The sequence below is a fragment of the Dromaius novaehollandiae genome, chromosome 9 (assembly GCF_036370855.1).
Source record: "Dromaius novaehollandiae isolate bDroNov1 chromosome 9, bDroNov1.hap1, whole genome shotgun sequence".
NCBI lineage: Eukaryota > Metazoa > Chordata > Aves > Casuariiformes > Dromaiidae > Dromaius > Dromaius novaehollandiae.
The window spans coordinates 9,732,930-9,748,110 of record NC_088106.1 but is presented as its reverse complement, the minus strand read 5'-3'; positions in this window follow the sequence as shown (position 1 = coordinate 9,748,110).

The following is a 15,181-nucleotide window of genomic DNA, read 5'->3' as shown; positions in this document are numbered from 1 at the left end:
AGCTCAGGTACGAGAAGAACAGTGGCCTTCCTCGGCACTGCAGCCATGGAGTGCAGCGTAGGGCACGTTGGCTGCAAGCCAGGGCGAGGGAGGGGATGGGGGTGGTACAGGTATGGCACTGCAGGACGTGTGATGCAGGACGTGCCGCTGAGGCACAGCCCTGAGTGTGGATGCAATGTGTGAACAGGAGCTGTGTCTCTGAACTCCCACGTCACCAGTTTTTCGTGGGATCAGGCCACTGCAAGGAAAAGGGGTGCAAAGGGACAATCAGCAGGATTTGCCATTTTGGGGGCAGGCCACAACCCCTCCACAATGCGACTCTGCAAGAAATGGAAAAAGTCAGAGCCACAATCAGTTAATGCTCCCTTTCTCCTGCCGAACAGATCCTGGTGTGAAAGTTACTGCTGACTGTCAAAGCGCCTTTGAGGCTGTCACTGAGTGAAAGGGCTGCCTGGGAAGACAGCTGGGTAGTGTTCTGTTTTTGTTTTTGTTTTGTTTTTTTTAAACAGTCTGTATCCCAAAGATAAATTTTAAACTGTGACACAAAAATAGATCATACTTTGCATTTAAACTAGCTTCACCTCTTTTGACAGCCACATTGGCTGCCCTCAGGGCAGTATAGGTACTCTCTCCATTTTCATCTAACAAATCACTCTCCTGCCTAGCTAAGCCAGATTCATGGTGCAAAAAATTATTTTTAGTGGCTGTTACTATTATCTGGATATTCTGACTTAACATGTATTTTAGACTTTTTTTCTGACGTGCTATTAATTCAGTTTAATTTGCTTTGGTCTCAGCACCGTTTGAAAGAATTAGGCGTTGGAAACCATTGCAAGCTCATTAACACTTTCATTTTCTAACAGACTGCAAAAGCCCACCAAGACCCAGAACACGCAGGGGCCAACCCTCAGTGCAGGCCCTGCCCCCAAGTCAATGCAACTGCAGTTTTACATAAAGTAAAAACCACAGCTTTTTCTGACTGCTCACAGTTTAGAAGAAACAGGACAGTAAAAACACAACTTTATTTCTTTTGATGTAGGTACAAACAGGACAAGAGACTTCCTGAACAGAGAGGCTTCATTATATTAAACTACAGGAGAAGATGAGCAAGTGCTTTAAAATACTCCGAGGTCTCCAAAAGGCAGCTGTTGCATCATTTTTCAGCACCAAGCTTACAGGTGGTGTGTGTTTCTTTGTGTTTAGTTCAGACAAGCTCCAGCATCATTCTCAACTTCAGTGATGTGAGCATAAAGTTATAAGAATTAAGGTTGGAAGTATTAGGTTGATTATTTACAAGAGATTAGGCTGATAACTCACAATACTATCTCTTGACAGGACCCTTGTGTTGAATTTGGGGGAAAAAAAAGGTGAAGGGGAACTTCTGCACCAGTCAGCTCTGAACGGGGCGGGAGTTCATTAGCCTTTGCAAAAAGCACCAGCTCAATTTTTGGCAACAGTTAAACTTTATCTCGAATTCAGTGAGACTGAAGCTTGCAGGGCCCTGCTGAAGTGCTGGCACCACTTGGGTTGCACGCAGCCCTCTGCAGCTCAGCCAGGCCAGAAGCCAGAGGAGCTGGGTAGGGCTTGGGCCCCGGCCACTTCCAAAACCCAGCTCAGATTAGCTCTGTGCACCTGCCCCATTGCACCACACTGGTGACCTCAACTCTGCCCCTAACAGGCTGCTACAGCTCTCCACTTTTCACCTGCTCATGCAAGTGTCCTATTGCCTGTACTGTAGGGCAAAGATAAGCCAAAATCCATACCACAAAACTGGCAAGACTTACAAAAACCTGGGGAGCAGTATTATGGAAGCACATCCCCCAAAGTACAAGAAAAAAAATATTGTGACACTGCCAGAAACACTCTTACTTGACCGCAGCCCTGCTTACAGGGCGGTCCCTTTGCCCAGAGCGCCCTTTCCTTTCCTTTCCTCCTCTTCAGGCTTCCCGCCCTCCTCAGTTGCTCTTCTTGCTCCCTCTTGACTCGCACTTCCACACGACGACTCTTCTCCATGAGCTGCTGGGAAGGAAACCACAGTTAAGATGGAGAAGGACAGAGGGCCAGGAGGTAACTCTGCATGGCTCGACCAAGCAGCCTGTCCCCTCGCTCTGACTCCCCTGAACCCCCCTAGCTGCCTCTAAGATGCTCGCTCTGTGCCCTAGGTTACTTCAGCTTTCCCTTCAAAACACTCACCTGTCCTATCCGAGTACCTCAGCCTTGCCCTCACAAAATGCTCACCTTTACCTCAGCTTTCCTTCCAAAATGGTCACAGTGTCCCCTCTGAATTACCTCAGGATTTCCCTCCAAAATCCTCACCTGGTCCCCTCTGAGGAGACTGTATATTTCCCTCTGAAATGTTCTCCCTCTCGCCGCGGAGGTACCTCAGCTTTTCCCGCCAAAAGTCTTGCTCTCTCTTCTCTAAATTACCTCAGCTTTTCCCTCAAAAATGTTCACCCTGTCCCATCTCATTTATCTCAGCTTTTCTCACCAAAATCCTCACCCTCATCCCTTTGAGGTACCTCAGCTTATTCCTCAAAATACTCACCCTGTCCCATCTAAAGCTACCTCAGCTTCCCCTCGGAAAGCACTCACCCTCTCCTGCATCGGAAGTACCTCAGCTTTCCCTGCAGAACGCTTCCCATCCCGGCTAGGTTACCTCAGCTTTTCCTGCCAAAATCCTTGCCCTCTCTACTCTAAATTATCTCAGCTCTTTCCTCTAAAATACTCACCCTGCCCTGTCTAAGTTACCTCAGCTTTTTCCTCCAAAGACCTCACCTGGTCCCCTCTGAGGAGACTCAGCTTTCCCCTCTGAAATGTCCTCCCTGTCCCCTCTAAGCTACCTCAGCTTTTTCCTCCAAAATGCCCACTCTGTGCCCTCTAAGGAACCTGTTTTTTTTTCCCCCTTCAAAAATGGTCCCCTTGTCACCTCTGAAGTTACCTTTGCTTTCTCCTCCCAAACGCCCGCCCTGTCCCCTCTAGGTCACCTCAGATTTTCCTGCTAGCCTGCCCTTGCTACCCCTTCAGAGGTACCTCAGCGTTTCCTTCCAAAACGTTGGCTCTGCCTCCCAAAATACTTCACCTTTTCCCTCCCAAACATTGATACTGCTTGCTCCGAGATGCCACAGGGTTTTCTGCCAAAATTTCCTGCTTCATTCCCCTCTCATTTTCCTTCAGATTGTCCACACCTGGACACCCACAGCCCCCCAGGGACACCCAAGGGGCACCCACAGCCCCTGGGGGACCTCAGACAAGTTTTAGCAGACCCCTGCTGGCCTCCTGTCAGATGTTCCTAACCATGAGCAGTCTCACAGGTTCTTTCATTTCACTTCATGGAAATACTTTGGCAAACCTTTTTTTTTGGGGGGTGGTGGTCTTATTTTTTTCTGCCAGATTAGCGTTCAGAACCAGAGCTTCTGAGTCACACTTGGGCGAGGTTTTCTACTTCAGCTAAATCTAGAAGAGCAAATGGAAAACACAGTGTAAATTGCTTTATTTTTAAATCACGGTTGGTATTTCAATAAAAAGCAAACATGAAAGAAAAGACCATTCAGAAAAGACGAGAGTGTAATATTGGGCATGGGGAGACCTGTTCTGCCAATACTGGCAGTGCAGGAGGTATCTTATCTCAATCCACTTTCAGTGCTAACTGGATGAGTGCGTTTTCTGTTAGGGTTGCAGATAGAACACGTGTTGAGTAATATTTATTTTGAGGAGAGCAAAATGGTGTATATATTAAAATTTTTCCGTCCTGCACTCAAGGAGAAATCAGAGTGTTTTAAATATACCAAAATAATAACATATTATGCTTCCTATAGTGACACCGAGTAACCGTTCTGCGCTTCAGAGGAAAACTTCCAGGTTACTGCAATGTTACAGCAATTCCTCTGACTGTTTATGGGTTTTGTGCTGAAGGTGTCAGCTCTAGTTTTCATCTGGCTACCTGGATATTGCATGAAAAACACACAGTGGAATATTACTTGGATATTAAAGGAAATGTTTCAATAACATTTGGAAAGTTCAAGAGAGTTCAGTATGGCTTTCACATACACGATGTCTCAGAAAGGCAAATGTGCATACATTTCACAGCAATTCCTCTTTGCAAAACCCTGCAGGTGTCAGTGACTATACATAATGTGTCGGGTTACACAGTCAGAAAAGGTTGGAAGCATTCTTCTAGATCCACTCCTTGGTAGCAAAGACTACAGAAAAATCAAACTTTTTTTAAAACTGAACCAAAGAGATGGCCTCCATTCATTCTGCTTTCTTTCTGGTATTATCTTGTAGTAAGAAAAGTGCTGTCAGAAAAGAAAATCCAGCCATTTCTGTAAAAAGAAAAGCTTTTGTAGGAAACATCCTGATAATTAAGGATTTCTAGTGCTTTGAAAGTTAGGTAGTATTAAAGATATTAAAGTTTAAGACATTACAACATTGCAACAGCAGCTGCACTTTTCTCGCCCTGTCTGGAAATGGTTTCTCTTGCTATTTGCTGCTAAGAGATCTATTTACCATTATAGAGGATGTTTAACCCAGGAGCACTGTTGAGCTTAGCCTGGATGGTTAGCAACTACACAGGACCATGCTGGGACTTTTTGGCTGGGAAAGAATGCGGACGAGTGATGTCTCTCTCTGGCACTGACCTGTTTCTCTACAAAGAGCACACAAGGTGCTGACAGGAGAAAGAAAAAGTGGAGGCTAACAACTGACTCCGAAATTTCTGCCTGCCTCCCCTACCCCACCGCTGCTCAGGGGCGCTCGGGATCTGCTGGCGCGGCAGGCAAGGTATGACTGCGGCTCATGGCAGTGACTCCAGGCAGGTCTCCTCTCGTCTTCCCTGAGCTCAGGACAGAGCCTGCAGGAGCACAACATGGGCAATGCACCTGCACTGAGCTTAGGATACCTATTAACAAATACAGGGCTTCCTTCTTATCTGTCAGTGAATATCGGGCATTGGAGCTCTGCCTGTAGATATTTCTGAGCACATACCTGCATGGATGGTGCATAAGAATAGGGTAACAGCATTTAAATTGAAGGGCAGGCATACTCTCAGGGACTCTCGTGGGGGCTGGATGAGGTTCTCAGAGATACAAGACTGGGTCTTGAACTGGCAGCGTAGTTCACTGGCTTAGATAAAATAATGACAGCTTTACATAGCTGTGTATCACTAAGGGTTGCATGCTTCAGTCACATCAAGTATTTTCCAGACTTGTAATGGCTTCCTGTATTTTTGAAAGGTACTGTGGCATTGTGCAGTATGTTTTATATTCAAAACAATCTGGGCGATCTCTAAGTACTTTGCAGGATAAGGCAACATACAGAGAATCACAATCACAAATCACATCATAGCAATGGCTCAGGTGGCATACATATGTTTTGAGCAGGATCTGAGCCAACTGTAAAGATTTTACTATCCTTGGCACAAAAGGAAGAATGCATATAGAGCAAATTTGGAGGGAGGAGGCAGCACTCACTTAAAAAGTTTTTTTTTATAACCTTGATCATAACATTGGTTCTGGAGAGCTGTAGCAACTAAGGCTAGCTGAAAACTTCATGTTCAAAAATACTTCAATTGAAAGTTGAACTGAATTCATTTCTTTGCAGAAAGTAACTACCTTTCTCACAAGTTTTCATTCTTCCTTTTTTTAACCAATATAAATTCAGTAATATTTCTTCACTAACACATTTTGTTTAACAACACGCATTCTGTGTTCAAAACTTTTGACAGAAGTTTAGACCCCTAGAAGAGAGAGAATTTCTGTCACTAGGATTTTGCTCTTCCCTTATTCCACACCACCGGAACAACCAAGTGTGCTTTCTAGAACACAAACAGATGCATTTCCTTTGAAAGATATTTTAGTAATAAAAAAGTAAGCCGTACAGTGACAATGCGTGATTATTAGCTATGTGGGAGGATATTTGTCTACATATGATGTATGTTTCTTTACACTTTCCTTTGTCCTTTTTTCCCAGTGATATTTTTATTTATCTGCAATTTTTTTTCACATTGTCAAGGAAAAATCAATTAGGAGATTACAACAGTGACAGAGAATGACCAAAGAGGCGTAGTAACAATGTTAAGATCCTTTGGGACCTCATTTTGCACTTTCGCTAAGCTGATGAATTTCTGATTTAGAAGGCCTCAAAATCATACCCAAAAAACATTAGCTTAAGAGACATTGCTTGTGCCATATGATAAACATCTTTTAGAAAAAGGATAAAAAAGGAATAAGGAGAGGAAATATTAAAGTAAAAGCAATTATTAAATAGGTCTAGGAGATAGTCTGACACCTTGGACATTTTATCAGGATTTCGGCATGCCTCCCCCACTCCAATGTGTTATTCTGAAGATATCTTTCATGTGTCGAGGTGCATCTATAGCTTTTGTTCTGGCAGCGATTTTGCTCTCGACACACATCGATGACCCTCAACATTGACCATTGTCCATATTGAGAGGCCTCAAGGACTACTGGTTTCCAGATGTATCGCTAGGGAATGACATCTAGAGATGTCCAGCCCTATTGATAGGAATTGATACCTCCTGATCTTGACAGGCACTGATGCCTATTGATTGCCTTACCTAGGGGGAGGGATCGATATTGATAGGTATCGAGAGCTATGAAAAACTATCGATATCAATCCCCACTGATAGCCACTGATAACTCTCACTCTTGCCAGGCCTCCATAGCTTTTGTTCTTGGACGGGGTTTGCTCTTGGGACACACTGGAGACTATCAACACTGACCACTGTCAATATCGAGAGGCCTCGATGAGTCTGGATTTCAGGTCGTATTGCTAGGCAAGGACATCTAGAGATGTCTAGCCCTTTCGATAGACATCGCTACCTCTCGATCTTGAGGGGCTACTCTCAATTTTCCTTGGGGCACAATTTTCCCCTGTGGCAGGCATTGACCACTATCGATATCAATGCCTCTTGAGATTGAGAGGCGTTGAAGCCTGTCCATTTCCATACCTATCAATAGGCATCAATATCAATAGGTATTGATCCCTCTCAATCGTGAGGGGCATCTATAGCTTTTGTTCTGGCAGCAGTTTTGTTCTCGGCACTCACTGATGACCCTCAACATTGACCGTTATGCATATCAAGAGGCCTTAAGGATTACTGGTTTCCAGATGTATTGCTAGGGAATGACAGCTAGAGCTGTCCAGCCCTGTCAAGAAGCATTAATACCTTTTGATCTTGAGAGGGATGTATATATTTCACTGTCTGTGTTTTTTTTTTTTTTTTTTTTTTTAGGAAAAGGGGGCCAAACATTGAAATCACTTTGCTGTTTTTGAAGCTTTTGAAAGTGATGAGCAACAAGAAGTGGGTATAATATGCAGATCATAAGAGGGCTTCAACAAGAGAGAATAATTAAGAATGGGCACTTATTTTCTTTAGTATTTGAATATTCTTTTTTTAATCACTGGCAGGATCAAGAGCTTGTTTTTGTTCCTTCCCCCTGTCTTTTGGAGAGGCTGGTCAGGGCTGTTGTGGAGGTAGCTGGTCATGGGAAGTTAAGAGCATAGATTCTAGATTGCTTCGATTCCAGCAGGTGTATGAGAGTGTGCTTGGTTCTCATGATCCTAATGAGGGATTTGATGGTGGGTCAGGCAAGGGTGACATAGCAGAGGGCTATCTGATTGCATATGACACTTCTTGTCACATTGCATCTTTCATTAGCTCTGCCAAAAGCCTGGGAAAGAGAAGATGCCTGGCTCTTTTTCAGTCTGCTTCCCTGCTGTACATTCAGATCGAGGAGCTGTTCTAAGGTGCCCTGGGGAGAAGAGGTGCATGATCAAATATTCATTGTGCCATCATTGTAGGAGGACATGACATGCGTATTTCCTTCCTCAGTCTCTGAAAAGTGAATAACACCAGAAAATAGGAATTTCCTCTAGCATGCATCCTATCAGGGGTCCCAAAAGCAAGCTGATAATTCTCTGCAAGCTCACTGTCTGTAAAACACTCTCTCTGTAAATGTACTACACTCTCTGTAAAATGTACACTCTGCTCCTTTTCAATCTGTGCCCTGGCATTATCAAGCCAGTTTTATTTTCAGTACTGCTTGTGGTTCTCTCTCTTATGCATGTTTACTTGAAAGCCACATACGTATGCTATTTCTGCTACATGAGTAACGGGCCAAATCTCCTTGACATAATGAGAAAACTCCCATTGGGAAGTTAATCGCACCTACTAGCAATAATTCTTCCAAGAATGCATGCTTTTGTATCACAACAAGTAACAGTGAAAAAAGGTCTGCTGCACAGTGAATTTCTGCCTCTGTGGGTAGATTAAAGTTGAACAGAGAGGGGGACACTATGGTGCAACAGCAGTAGAAACTTAAAGACAAACTGGTGAGGAGACATATGTCATTGTTGTCACAGTAAGAAGGTAATAAACTCTTTTCCATATCTGGAAGACATTCAAGCAGGTTAGACCAAAGAGTTTGGAGAAACACTTATCATGGAATGGCCATGGTGCATAGTATGGACTGGATGATCTCTCCCAGTCCCTTCCAGCACTGTTGCTGTGATAACAGATGCTGATTTACCGTAGCTGATGATCAAGGTTAATTCCTCCATGGCTGAATGCTGACTTTGTGGGAGGAGATGTAGAAGAATAGGTCCAGAACTAGAGGTATGTCCTTCTTCTACTTATATTTTGCTTGCAAAGATGACAAAGGTGGGGGTTTTGGAAGTCAGTATTTAAGCTGAATGGTAAAGCTGGTTTGGGGCAGGGATTAAATGATCAAAGACCATTAGGATTCGAAATCTGAGTAGCACTGGCTGATCTGTTTGAGAGAAACATGCAGAGCCTCCTTGCCTATCTTCTGCTGACTCTAGCCAGTATTTTTACTCATTTACCAGGAGGGACAAAGCAGTAATTAATCTAATGTATTCTTGAAGTTTCAAATGGAAAAGAAGGGAAGGGAAGGGAAGGGAAGGGAAGGGAAGGGAAGGGAAGGGACGGGACTGCTTGTCTGTTTTGAAGTACTAATAAACTGTTGAAACAGATAATACCTAGAATTCAATTGGCCTAATCCTTCACTGAATGACACTCTTTCAGTCGACCTTATTCCACTGGGCTTGCTTCACTTCTCCTACCAGTAGGAAACAAGAGCAGATCTATTTAAAGTCAGGGGAATTACACAAGTGTAAAGAGAGATAGGAAGATTATCCACAGTATATTATCTGGGACTAGAGAGTGTCTTTAGCAGGTGTTTGCTGTGCATATAAAGATGTTAAAAAGTATTAGCCTAAGCCTTGTTTCTCAATATGAAGGCCCATTTTTACAAAGAGATAGTGAATGAAAGAACAAGGTGTAGGTTTACAAGAAAAAAATGAACATGGTTGCATAATAAACTAAATAGGCTCTGTTTGATGTGTCTTTGGAGTATAAAATAAGAATAGAATATTTATCTGAAGAAGCCAGGCTATGTACTTAACTAAATGCAATTAGACTAATAGTGTGAAAAACATTACATTAACTTGTTTATTACCCTGGATTTTAAAAGATGAAATTTAGGTATTTAAAACCTGTGGAAAGTCGAATGGCAAAATCCCCATGCACCAGAGCAGATGAAAATGTGATGGTTAACACCTGATGGTTCAGGAGGCTATAAAAATACTTCAGACTTAAGATATTTGTAAAAACAACGTGGTGCCAAAAATCTTTGATTGCAGCTGACTAGAAAGTTTGAGAGCAAATTGAGATATCATTATTTATGATGAAGGCTCATTTTTACTCTGCATAAACTTGTACAGATAGGGATTATTTCAGCCGTTTCTACCTTTATTACTGTTTGCAGTATTTTGGCAGCAGCATGCTGGGCCTCATTAGGAAATGGCCAAACTTGAATACCTGGTGGTATTAGACAAGTGTCTTCTGTTCATAAATGCTGGTGAGCACTCACTACTCAAGTAGCAGTCAGCAATACAGCGTATTTGGATTATGAAGTCCAAATTCAGACAGAGGAACAATGCATTTTGCCTCCAGCATATTGCATTTATTTATATATTTTATTCATTTATTGGATTTGGATTTATTGGATTTTTTTGGATTTATTTATGTAGTTATTTATTTATTGGAGTATGGCCTGCTGTACATTCTGCTGGTCTGTCTGGTAGTTAGCAACTTGGTATCCAAGCATGAAAACTGTATATGTCTCATGCTTACTACTCTCACGCTTAGCCCCTGTGACTGTGCCTTTAAAGTTTTTTTTTTGACTAGTCTATCTCTGCTTCACATCATTGTCACAAAATCACACAATCATAAACATAATTAATAACATTTGTTTAACTTCTTGGATTGATTCAAAGTTCGTTTACTTGTGTGAAGCACGGATTATCATTAAGCAAAAAGCCAGTAATTTTTAATGAATGTTATTGGAAAGTAGAAAGAGAAGTGGCCACAGGAGGATATAAATAAAAATATGAGAGATGTTTCAAGGTTGCAATGACTCCAGGAGGTAAGCAGCAGTACACAAAATTGAGGAGGGAGAGATGTGAAGCAGCAGTGAATAGCTCCAGTCTGTTGCCTATCCCACAGTCCCAATATACATACTGGACGTTCAGCTGCCGCTTTTGCAATTATGCTCTTGAAAAAATGTCTGATAAAATCCCAGCTACAGTCATAACCATCCGTATTAGCCTTGAGGTTGACCCACTGCAGTCTAGGGCAGCAGGCAGGGCACAGAAGGCTCAGGGGTCACTTTGCATAGCTGAACAGACTGGGTCTTCCCTTTTACTCTCTCCCCACAAAGGCAAAATTCAGCAGGGCTAGCTTAAGCCCAAGGCCTTAGAGTAGGCTGTGTGTCAGCCAGATACAAGCAAGCGCTTGCACAGAAGGCATATCAACAATTGCTAAAATGTAAGATGTAGCCAAATACCTGAAACTTTGGAGAAAGCATCAGAGGCTGCAGGTGAACAGAGTATGAAGAGAGGCACTAGAAGTTCAGGCTGGCTGTGAACACTTGGAGTTGTCTCTCTCCTGTTAACAGGTCTCTTGATATAGAGACACTTATGTTGGGCCGGAGTCCTTTCGTGTATTGCCTGGCATGTAATATGTGAGACAGATTCTGAGGACACTTTGTCAATCTAGCTTAGCACTGATGTTAACACACCTTCACACAGCTGTTAAGTTCATGGATGGATCAGGCCATAGCTATATGTATATATATGTTGGAGGTGTATTAGAACATAATAAGCTTCCAAGGGAGTTCTTGTCCTTAATTTGGCTGCAGAGCACACATGCTAATTTTACAGCAACAGCCTTGACAATGGGCATGTACACTTTTAGCTTGCATTTCTAATTGCAGTAACAAAGCCAGCATTGCTTTCTCCTCTTACAAAATTCAAGAGCATTGTGTGACTTAAGAAACGGTGTCCTTAAACACTTTTGAGAAAGTGAAGCCATATTACTGTAACTTTCAGGCTGCCCATTCAACAAACTGAATGGTAAACGGATGAGCAGCCAAGCTCTCTGAAATGCTTCAGGAGAACTTTGAGGTTACAAAATGCCAGCCAATATTTATTGTCATCGGCATAGAAAGCAATATTCCTACAGTGAATACTGCCCAGGACTTCCAAATTGGAGCATGCCTCTCCAAAATATCAGGACCCAAAGATGTATCTTGGGCCTCAATCATAGGCTGTAGTACTTGGAATATAATTTACACATCCCAGAGAGAAAAGTAATAACCAGCGAAAGAAATGAGAATAGAAACAAAGAGACAGAAAATTTAAAATTTCCCCTGTGATCCTTCCAACCCTAGGACACAAGAGTGGCATAGGTAATGATTACTCATTTAAAAGCCTTTGGAACCTTAATCTGCTTGGGTGTCTTCATAAATCTCAGCAGACATTTTTAATTGCTATAGCCTTTCTATAAATCTGACTGCAAGTGCCTCAGTCTTTGAAAATAAGGCTTAGATACCGAAGTGAGTTAGTTTTTTACAAGATTCAGTCCTACAAGGAAAGTCGTTAGCGTATGATTGCAGGACTGCAGTGAGTGCAGTTGTAGCCTTTAAGCCTTGCTAGAGTTATCCAGGACAATCCTGTGCACAGAGCTGGGGTTGCCTGAACTGCTTCCATCAGAATTAAAGTCTAGAGTCCCTTGTCTCTGCTTGGATGTGTCACAGGTTCCTGTCTCAAGTTAGGTGTTCCATATAGAAATACATCATCTCAGTGCTGAAGTTCCACAGTCAAATTCTAAATATTTGAAGGTGTCCTTGGAGACAGGCTGGGGTCACTGCCCAATTCAGCTGAAACTGCCGAAGGTGATCTAGATTTCCTCCAGAAGGAAACAAATCTGTGTCACATTACAGAGGCCTTGGGATAAAACAATGTTCTACAATTGTAGTGTCGGATGGCTGGCAACAATCTTTCCAGACAAATACTGCATGTCTTTGCTACAAGGATTCAATCTCTAATACTGTTTTGATGCTGGGGGCTTTTCCAATTTCTGTTTATTAGAAAGGACTTATCTATGTTCGAAGTGCTGCCTTTGAGCCAATATATCTGGTGCCACCTACAGCACTGTGAAAACATCACGGCTTCAGCATTTTACTTTTGTAGAGCTGCTGCATGACAGAAGCAAACTGTCTCCTTACAGAAATCAAGACTTCGAAGGACTAAACATGTTAGCTCTTCATCTGTTTCCCCTGTGTGCTCTGAGCCCATTTCCAACTAACCTCCCTTTTTTTCAAAAAGTGGAAATACATTCCTGAGACTGCAGACAGATGTTGAGAAAGTCAGCTGGTATATGCAGAGAGTTTGTGGCAGAAAAAGCATAATGAGAACTGTGAGGTGCTAGAGCTGTGCTGCCAGGAGAGTGCTGGTCCAGAGCTGGTCCACCTAGTTTCACTCCTCTTTTTGCCACCTTTATATTGTTACCTCTTTTGAACTTGAGTGTCCAGCCACAATGTAGGTTCTTGTGGGATGATTTTGCTACAAAGTTAAACTGGTGATGAAATCAAATATTTCTTTGGAGCAATCTTGTTTATTTGCAGAATACGTACAAAGCCAGTTTCCCTGAGCCCAGGCAGACTTTGTTAACCAGAAGTACTCTCTGCAATCACAGCACAAGGCTAGTTTTAATCAGCATCCTTGTATAAAGCCTTCTTTCTGAGCAGCTCCCCTCTTCACTCCTGTATTTTGAAGCTCAGGCAGTGACAGGGCTTTCCTTCTCCTCAGGTGGCTGCAGTTTCCACCTCTTTTCTCCCCCAGACAACTTCTGCTCAAGTAATGGCTCCCTCACTGTGCAGTTAAATCCCCTGGCAAAAAATGCTTGAGAAAGCCTAGCTCCTAGTAGGGATGTTCCTGGCTGGCACAAATCCTTGAATGAAGGGGTCTAGACAGGAGGCTGTGCCTGACCACCAAGTCCTGGAGGCTCAGAGTTACCTCAGGTTACAGTTCTGTATGAAGACACAGATCCGTAATGCAGATTTACTACTATTTTCTCCTCTGCTCTTGTAAAATCTGGCAAGCAAATTTTTATTAGTTTGTAGTTTGCCTTCAGAAATGAAGATGGAAAACACACACCAAATCTGTACTCAGAAAGAATGGATTTTGCTAATGGAAAAAGTCGTAACTTTTCTGTGAATTTAATTTGCTAATATAACATGACCTCAGTCTTCCTTCCCAGAACATTAATTCTCATTGCTCCATCTATGATGTTAATAAAGCTTGTGAAAGTCAGTTACTGATCAGGCGGAGAGAATTGTGAACGACTGTTTGCTCAGTCCTAACCTATTCTAGTCACCACTTTTTGTGTGGCTCTGGTCAAGCCAAGACATTTCTCTGCCTTAGGGCGATCTTGTCCATCTGTCTAGGGAAAGGGAAGGTGCAGTGTGACTGGATTCACTGATGTTTTATAAGAATTGAACTAATATACAAGATGCAGTACATGAGTGGAAATCTCACTGTGCTGAATACTCACGTATATGCAGTAGCACACTTGATCCTTCTTCTAAGGGCTTTCACTGGGAAAATCAGGCATTTTTCTGACCCACTTTATGAGCCGATGGAGACAACTGAATGAACAGGTTGTGAGGTCACAAGTCACTTTCCTAAAATGCTTTAACAAGTGTTTAATATCTTTTCACTGGAGGAAAGGCTGTAGTGACTGAAAAATCAAGAATAACATCCAACTGAGACCAGTTTTGGAGGAAATGGGACACAATAATTCATAATTCCAAATAACTTTTATAAGCCTAGGTAGTGTCTGCACCCTACTACTAAGGTATTTGACCCTTCAACAGATTGGAGAGATGTTATTAAAAATGAAAGCAAAACATTCTATACATTTAAATCCTTGCAAATATTTTAATAAAACAACTTAGAAAACCAGTATGGATTCAATACAAAACTTTCTGATGCCGGTGAGAAAAGTTCCATTGATTTCAGTGGGATCTGGGTCAGGTCCTGTAACCTATAAAAAAAACAAGCTTACATTTCTCAGTTGGTGTCAAGTTGCCCTTTACTGTTCTGCTTCCAAAATCTGTCATGCTGCAGGACAGCAGCTGCACATTATCCAGATTCCTCTTCCATCTCTTGGATGTTTCTAGCCAGTATTAGCTCCCAGGGCTCTGTTTTTCCACCTGCCTGCTGGTCCCATAACTCTGCTGTGGGCTGTGGTGTGCTGTCTAGTAAGTACCAACCAGCCTCAGACCCATGACAGATACAGGTCAATGGTTTCCTATGTGATTACTGAAAATCAGGCTATCAGAGTAAAATTCGCAGAAGTGCTAGCATCAGTCTTTTGAGTGTGGAAGTCTCATCGATCTTTAGCAGGGTTGAGGATTTGAAGTCCCAGCTGCAACTAGGGAGGGGGTTGTAGAAGTGGATGTACCTTTCGCTAGCTATCAAGGGTGCCTGTAGCTGTCTAGCTGCGGTAGTGCGTGGTGCGACGTGTGCAGGATGCCCAGCCTGGCATCCATGCACGATGATCAGCCTGCCCGTCTTTGGCAGGACCCTTGCTGGATGCACTACCTACACTAGATAGTTCAACTTCAGCTCGTGCAAGCTTACACATGCTGTGATCGCACCTCCTGATGGCAGTGTAGACATACTTTTAGAAATTCAGAACAATCTCCTTCTAAACCCCTATTTCAAGTTCTTATTTAATATAGCCCTATTTTCAGAGTTTGTTTGAAAGGTGGCTGTGCTTTATTGATATTGGTTA